Below are 8,457 nucleotides of genomic sequence, written 5' to 3' on the forward strand. Positions count from 1 at the left end.
CCACCGGAAGCCGCCGCCGCCCCGACCGCTCCGGCCGACCTACCTCCTCTCCGGCGAGACCCCGACGCCGGCGACCTCGGACCCGCCTCCCGTGAACAGTGCAGCATCGCGCCTCGGTTTCCGTGCCAACCCTAGATCCAGATCCAGAGGTTGTTTTTTTTTTGCTAAGTCCCTAGATTTTTTACTTCATATGCTCCTGTTCGAGGCCCCGTAACTTTGCATTCGTAGCTCCGATTTGGGCATATAGTATATCAAAATGTTCATCTCAGAGAGTACATCATTTCATTCCATTGCATAATTTTCATTTGAGCTCATCTTGATGCCCGAAATGCTGCTAGAAGGAGGCTTCATGAGTTAATTGTCAGATCTGCTAGTTCATCTTAGACTTTGTCATTTTTGCCATGATTAATGCGTGCATGCTATGGCCGTGAGTTCTTCATATGTTTTGTTAAGGGTTTTGTCATCTTTCCAGAGGTGCAACCCATGCATTTTTGTGATGTGTGTGGTGACTTGTGCAAGCTTGCAAAGTGAGGCACCCGGTAATTCTGTTTTCAGGGACTTAGTAGTTTTCACTAAGTCTGGGATTATTTAGTTCACGATGCCCTATGTTCATGTTGTTTCCTAGTGATCCGTGCCTCTTTTGAGGATGATCAGTAAGGGAGTTTTGTTAATCTTGTTATGCTCTATCCATCCATGTCTTTGTTTGCAATTATGGAGCACACTAGCTTGAGTCAATCGAGCTCTACTTTTGCTTTGTTGTGAATCTGGACAGATCGTCCACTTGTTTGCGATTTTGCCGATGTTATTGTAGTTGACCCGTGCATGCTATGCCATTGTTCTTGCCATGTCTAGCTTGTATTTTGTGCCTTCTTTATGGGTGTATGCTTGCCTTGCCATGACTTGCACCATAGTGAGTGCATCGAGATTGTTTACATGCCTTCGTGAGTTATATTTCAGCATGTCCCAGTTTTCACTAAGTCTGAAAACTGATTATGTTTTTGCTATGTTCGTGTGCTTGTTAGTATATTTTGTGATCCCTTTTGGCCCAAGGTCACTAAGGGACTTTTGTTAAGCTTGTTGAGTAGCTCCATGCCATGTCTTTCTTTGTCATGTTCAGGTCCTGTAGCATGTTGTTTTGATGCTCAGAAGAGGGCTTCATGATCTGAAATTTCAGACAAGTGTTAATTTCACTAAGTCTGAGATCTGTTTTGCATTTGCGATTTTTCCATGCTTGTTTGAACCTCATAATGGATGATTTGGCCGTAGCTCAGTGCTAGCCTTTTGTTAAGCATCTTGTGTGCATCCCTGCCATGTATTTTGTTGTCATGTTTAGTGGCTGTAGCATGTTCATCTCATTGCATTTAGATGCCTATTTGCTGTAAATCGCAGACCGGTGTTAATTTTGAATTGCTTGCCATTTCCAAACCGTAACTCCGATTCCGGCATTCTTTATATCGTTTTCAAGCGATTTCATCTCATCTTTCCAGTGGCACCCTTGGAATTCCAAGTTGAGGCCAGGTTCATGCATTTCCTGTAATATCTTGCATTATGCATCCCGCATCGCATCCCGCATAGCATATCATCTTTGCATCGTGTTGTTTGAGTTTGCACGTGGTTGATTGTATCCTTGTTGCTTGTTTGTCTTGTTTGGGTAGAGCCGGGAGACGAGTTCGCTACTGAGGAGCCCATTGAGTTTGCTTGTGAGGATCCAGTCAACTCTGACAACTGTGCAGGCAAGATGATCATACCCTCGAAATCACTACTATCTTTGCTATGCTAGTTTGCTCGCTCTTTTGCTATGCCAATGCTATGATGCCTACCTTTTGCTTGTCAGCCTCCCAAATTGCCATGTCAAACCTCTAACCCACCTTTGTCCTAGCAAACCGTTGATTGGCTATGTTACCGCTTTGCTTAGCCCCTTTTATAGCGTTGCTAGTTGCAGGTGAAGACTGGAGCCTGTTCCTTGTTGGAACATCTTTTACTTATTTGTTGGGATATCATTATATTGCTATGTTATCCTAATGCATCTATATACTTGGTAAAGGGTGGAAGGCTCGGCCTCTCGCCTAGTGTTTTGTTCCACTCTTGCCGCCCTAGTTTCCGTCATATCGGTGTTATGTTCCCGGATTTTTGCGTTCCTTACGCGGTTGGGTTATAATGGGAACCCCTTGATATTTCGCCTTGATTAAAGCTTTTCCAGCAATGCCCAACCTTGGTTTTACCATTTGGCACCTAGCCTTTTCCTTCCCTTGGGTTCTGCAGACTCAAGGGTCATCTTATTTTAACCCCCCCGGGCCAGTGCTCCTCTGAGTGTTGGTCCACCTGTCAGCTACCGGTGGCCACCAGGGGCAACTCTGGGCTGGCCTACCCGTACCTAGGACAATCTGAGTGTGCCCTGAGAAAGAGATATGTGCAGCTCCTATCGGGATTTGTCGGCACATTCGGGCGGTGTTGCTGGTCTTGTTTTAACCTGTCGAAGTGTCTTGAGTTACCGAGATACCGAGTCTGATCGGAACGTCTTGGGAGGAGGTCTATTCCTTCGTTGACCGTGAGAGCTTGTCATGGGCTAAGTTGGGACTCCCCTGCAGGGATTGAACTTTCGAAATCCATGCCCGCGGTTATGGGCAGATGGGAATTTGTTAATGTCCAGTTGTAGACAACTTGAACCTTACTTAATTAAAATGAATCAACCAAGTGTGTTACCATGATGGCCTCTTCTCGGCGGAGTCCGGGAAGTGGACACGGTGTTGGAGTAATGTTTGCGCAGGCTGCCCTCTAGTTTCTTGCTCGTGCTTTGCCTCCTCTTCTCGCTCTCCTTTGTGAATAAGTTAGCCACCATATATGCTAGTCGCTTGCTGCAGCTCCACATATATTTGCCTTTCCTTTCCTATAAGCTTAAATAGTCTTGATCGCGAGGGTGCGAGATTGCTGAGTCCTTGTGGCTCACAGATTACTATTACACCAGATGCAGGTCCAGGTGATTCCGCTCCAGGGGACGATTATGAGCTCAAGTGGGAGTTCGACGAAGACTCTCAACGATATTATGTTTCCTTTCCCGATGATCAGTAGTGGTGCCCAGTTGGGGGTGATTGGGACCGTGTCGCATGTTGGGTTCTCTTTTATTTTGGCGCCGTAGTCGGGCCATGAGTGTTTTGGATGATGTAATGTTATTTATGTTCTTGATTGACGTGGCGAGTGTAAGCCAACTATGTTCTCCCCTTTATTAATTATATTACATGGGATGTCGTGAAGATTGCCTAACTTGCGACATATGCCATCAATGCGATTATGTCTCTAAGTCGTGCCTCGACACGTGGGAGCTATAGTCGCATCGAGGGTGTTACAAGTTGGTATCAGAGCCTTTCCCGACCTTAGGAGCCCCATTGCTTGATCGTTTTTAGCGGCCGAGTTGTGTCTAGAAAAATGTTTTGAGTCTTTAGGAATTATATATCGGAGAGTTAGGAATTCTTTTTACTTCCCAGTCTCCTCATCGCTCTGGTAAGGCATCCTGACGTAGAGTTTTGACTCTTCTCTTCTCAAATTTCACTAAAAAAAATTTAGGATCACGCGGGTATCTTGGAATCGTTCCGATAGTTTTATGATGAGAACATTGTCTTGGTGCCTCCTGTCAGGGGTTTAGTGGAAGTGTCCTGGGGAGTTGAGCTCTGAGGTGTTGTCATCATAATTTTATCGTTGCAGTTCTGGAATACCTGAGTCTAGTACGCCGACATTGAAAATCTCTTTTATGCAGTTCGTTGGTGAGATAACCTCGACGCCACCCAGTACTGGGGCGGGAGTTCGGGAGTATCGCCATAACTTGTATAACGGATGCTTTTCGAAGGTTGAGGTAGATGGTTTCCGAAGGTTTCTTGGTTATGTGTTGAAGGATGGATACAGCTGGATGTAGGAATTGCTAGTTTGGGTGAGATATTATGCTTCCCCTGTATCCCCAACACCTGATTGCATAATCAGAAAAGTTCGGGAGTTTCATAGGTGGGAATTCTAGTAGCTCTAGTTCTTCTTCCACAGATATTGGTTTGAGATTGGGATTTCTTACCGATTATTCGTTCTTGATCCGTACCTTGTTGATTTATTTCTCTACCTTAATTCTACGTGGCTTCTCAATTTATGGATATGTGACCATTTCAAGAGGAATGCATTCGTTCATTTTGTTCGGATGTGAAGACTATATGTTGCAATTTTCATTCCGTTGGATTCAGCTTCAATATTTGTCTGTCAATGTGCTAATGGTGGTCAACCTCTTCAGGATGGCTCCTCCAATGCGCACGACTCCGAATCCTGATCCGCCACCACCTCCACCTCCTCCAGAGGCATGGCAAGCTGTGATGGCCGCAACCAATGCAAATACACAGCTGATCATGCAAATTCTTCAAGAGCGCAATCAAGGCAGTCAAGGGAATCAAGGCAGCAATCAGAGTCACTTTGCTACACTCAACCAATTCCTTGCTAACGGGCCAAAGACTTTCAGCAATTGTGTTGAGGCAACCGATGCTGACGATTGGCTTGTGGATCTGTGTAAGCATTTCGAGTGCAGTAACGTCAGGCCTGAGGACTTTGTGAAATTCGCTTCCTTCCAACTCAAAGATCAAGCTGCAGAATGGTTCCAGCAGTACAAGGACTCCAGAGGTGGACGTGTTATCACTTGGGATGATTTCTGTCGAGATTTCCGAGCTCATCATATTCCGCAGAGTGTGGTTGAAAGCAAACGTGAGGAATTCCGCAATCTGAAGCAAGGCTCTTTGTCTGTCTATGACTACAACAAGTGGTTCCAGAAGCTTGCCCGCTTTGCCAAGCAGGACGTGCCTGATGAGAAGAGCATGATATACCAGTTCAGGGGTGGTCTCAGAGAAGAAATTCAGCTCGCTCTTGTCCTCTTTGAGCCCTTGAGGCACGATGAGTTCTACAACATGGCACTGAAGCAAGAGGCTGCTCAGTTGAGGTGTGATGCTTCCAAGAAGCGAGTCAGAGATGTTACTCCTTCTTCCTCTACTCAAGTGGCCAAGCAGCAGAAGTTTTGGCTTCCTCCTCCTCCGTTCCGTCAGCCGTATCAGCAGAAGAGCAAAGGTGGCAGTGGTTCTTCCCACCCACCCAACCGTGGCTTTCAGAACAAGACTTCGTCTCAAGCTCCAAGATCGAGTGCTCCATATCACCGTCCGCTTTCAGAGGTCACGTGCAACAAGTGCCAACAGAAGGGTCACTATGCCAACAAGTGTCTCAACCAGAGGCATCTTCCTCCTCCTCCTCCTGTCAGATCGGCAAGTACAGCTGTGGTCAAGCATAACCCCAAGCATGCCAAGGTCAATTTGATGAATGCAGCTCAGGCAGAGGACTCGTTAGATGTGATCATGGGTAACCTTCCTGTTAATGATATTCCAGCTAAAGTTCTTTTTGACACTGGTGCATCGCATTTCTTCATCTCGAGACCGTTTACTAATAGGCATGAATTGGTTTCGCAAGTTTTGCCTAGTCCTTTAGCAGTTGTCTCTCTCGGTAAGCGCATGCAGGCTAACTCCATCGTTCCGGATGTTTCCATCACTTTGGGTGACTACAAGTTCTTGGCTTCTCCTACGGTTCTCGGTGACTCGGATATTGATCTTATTCTCGGAATGGATTGGCTTTCTAAGCACAAGGCTCAGCTTGATTGTGCAGCCAGGCAGATTCAATTGACTCATTCGTCTGAGGATGTAATTGTCTTTGCCGCTCGGGATAATACTATCCGTCTGTTTTCTCTCAATGAGAAGGGTGAATTGGATGCCATCTCTCAAATTCCAGTCGTTTGCGAATATCAAGACGTCTTTCCAGAAGAGCTCCCAGGAATGCCTCCGCACCGGCCAGTTGAATTCGTTATTGAACTTGAGCCTGGCACGGAACCTGTGTGCAAGCGTCCTTACAAGCTCGGACCTGAAGAGTTGAAGGAGCTGAAGAAGCAACTCGATGAGCAAGAGAAAATGGGTCTCATCCGGCCTAGTTCTTCTCTGTGGGGTTGTGGTGTTCTTTTTGTGAAGAAGAAGGATGGAACGGACCGACTTTGTGTTGATTACCGTCCAGTGAATAAGAAGACCATCAAGAACAAATACCCACTTCCCAACATCAATGAGCTGTTCGAACAACTCAAAGGTGCCCAAGTATTCTTCAAGCTTGATCTTGGGTTATCACCAGATTCGCATTCGTGAAGAAGATATTCCCAAGACAGCATTCAGAACAAGTTTTGGTTCATATGAATACACTGTCATGTCTTTTGGCCTCGCCAACGCTCCTCCGACGTTCTCTCGCATGATGAACTTCATCTTCAATGCCTACACCAATGACTTCGTTTTGGTCTATCTCGACGACATTCTGGTTTTCTCGAAGAGCAAGGAAGATCATACCAAGCACTTGCGTTTGGTTCTCGATAAGCTCAGGGAACATCAGTTCTACGCCAAGTTCTCCAAGTGTGAATTTTGGCTTGATGAGGTTCTTTATCTTGGTCATATCATCTCTGCCAAGGGCATTGCCGTGAATCCTGAGAAGGTGTCTGCAATTGTGAATTGGGAACCTCCTCAAAACGTGAAGCAACTCCGCAGTTTTCTCGGTCTCGCAAGCTATTGCCGAAGATTCGTTGAAAACTTTTCTAAGATCGCGAAGCCTCTCTCAAATCTTCTTCAGAAGCACGTCAAGTACGTTTGGTCTCCGAGTGTGACATTGCTTTCAACACTTTGAAAGAAAAATTGATCACTGCTCCAGTTTTGACTCCGCCTGATGAATCCAAGCCGTACGAGGTCTTTTGTGATGCCTCTCTCCAAGGTCTTGGCGCAGTTTTGATGCAAGAGAAGAAAGTGGTTGCTTATACATCTCGCCAGTTGAAGCCTAATGAGAAGAACTACTCCACTCATGATCTCGAGTTGGCGGCAGTTGTGCATGCTCTTTTGACTTGGAGACATCTTCTATTGGGAAGAAAAGTGGACATTTTCACTGATCACAAGAGTCTCAAGTACATATTCACTCAGCCTAATCTCAACCTCAGGCAAACTCGATGGGTCGAGATGATTCAAGAGTATAATCCGAGTATTGAGTACACTTCAGGCAAGGCTAATGTGATTGCTGACGCTTTGAGCAGAAAGGCTTACTGCAACAGTCTGATTCTCAAGCCTTATCAACCCGAGCTTTGTGAAGCTTTCAGCAAACTTAATCTGCAAGTTGTTCCTCAAGGTTTCCTCGCCAACCTTCAAGTCTCTCATACCTTAGAAGACCAGATTCTCCAAGCCCAGCTTCTTGATGCTATGGTGAAAAAGGTGAAGATTGGGATTGCCAAGAGTCAGTCCAAGTACAAGTGCTCCCGCCTTGATAACAAGGACACTCTCTTCTTCGAGGATCGTATTGTTGTGCCCAAAGGTGACCTCCGTAAAGTGATCATGAACGAGGCTCACAATTCTCTCCTCTCCATCCACCCTGGGAGCACGAAGATGTATCAGGACCTTAAGCAAGCTTATTGGTGGACTCGAATGAAGCACGAGATCGCTCAATTCGTGAATGAATGTGATGTCTGCAGAAGAGTGAAGGCAGAACACCAAAGGCCAGCTGGTCTCCTCCAACATCTTGCCATTCCAGAATGGAAGTTTGACCACATTGAAATGGACTTCGTGACTGGGTTTCCAAAGTCCAAGCATGGCAATGATGCTATATTCGTTGTCATCGACAAACTCACCAAAGTGGCCCACTTTCTGCCTATCAAAGAGTTGATCACTGCAGCTCAATTGGCGGAACTCTATACCTCTCGCATTGTATCTCTGGACGGTATTCCTCAAGTGATCTCTTCAGACCGTGGCAGCATCTTTACCTCGAAGTTTTGGGATTCTTTTCAGAAGGCCATGGGCACGAACATCCGCTTCAGCACTGCTTTCCATCCTCAAACAAGCGGTCAAGTCGAGCATGTGAACCAGATTCTGGAAGATATGCTCAGGGCTTGTGTGATCTCCTTCGGCATGGAGTGGGAGGATTGTCTTCCTTATGCTGAATTCTCCTACAATAACAGTTTTCAAGCAAGTTTGTGAAAGGCCCCATTTGAAATTCTGTATGGCAGGAAGTGCCGTACCCCTCTCAACTGGTCTGAAACCGGTGAACGTCAGCTTTTGGGTAATGACTTAATCACAGAGGCAGAAGAAATGTGCAAAGTCATTCGTGATAACCTCAAAGCAGCCCAATCCCGTCAGAAGAGCTACTATGATAGTAAGCACCGTGATTTGGCTTTCGAGATCGGAGATCATGTTTACCTCTGTGTCTCTCCTATGAAAGGTACTCGTCGTTTCGGTATCAAAGGGAAGCTTGCTCCTAGAATACGTGGGACCTTTCAAGATTGTCAGCAAGAGAGGCGACCTCGCCTATCAACTCGAGCTTCCTTCAAACTTTGCTAATGTTCATGACGTGTTCCATGTCTCTCAGCTTCGAAAGTGCTTCAAG

This window comes from Triticum dicoccoides, chromosome 3A (assembly GCF_002162155.2).
Source record: "Triticum dicoccoides isolate Atlit2015 ecotype Zavitan chromosome 3A, WEW_v2.0, whole genome shotgun sequence".
Taxonomy (NCBI): domain Eukaryota; kingdom Viridiplantae; phylum Streptophyta; class Magnoliopsida; order Poales; family Poaceae; genus Triticum; species Triticum dicoccoides.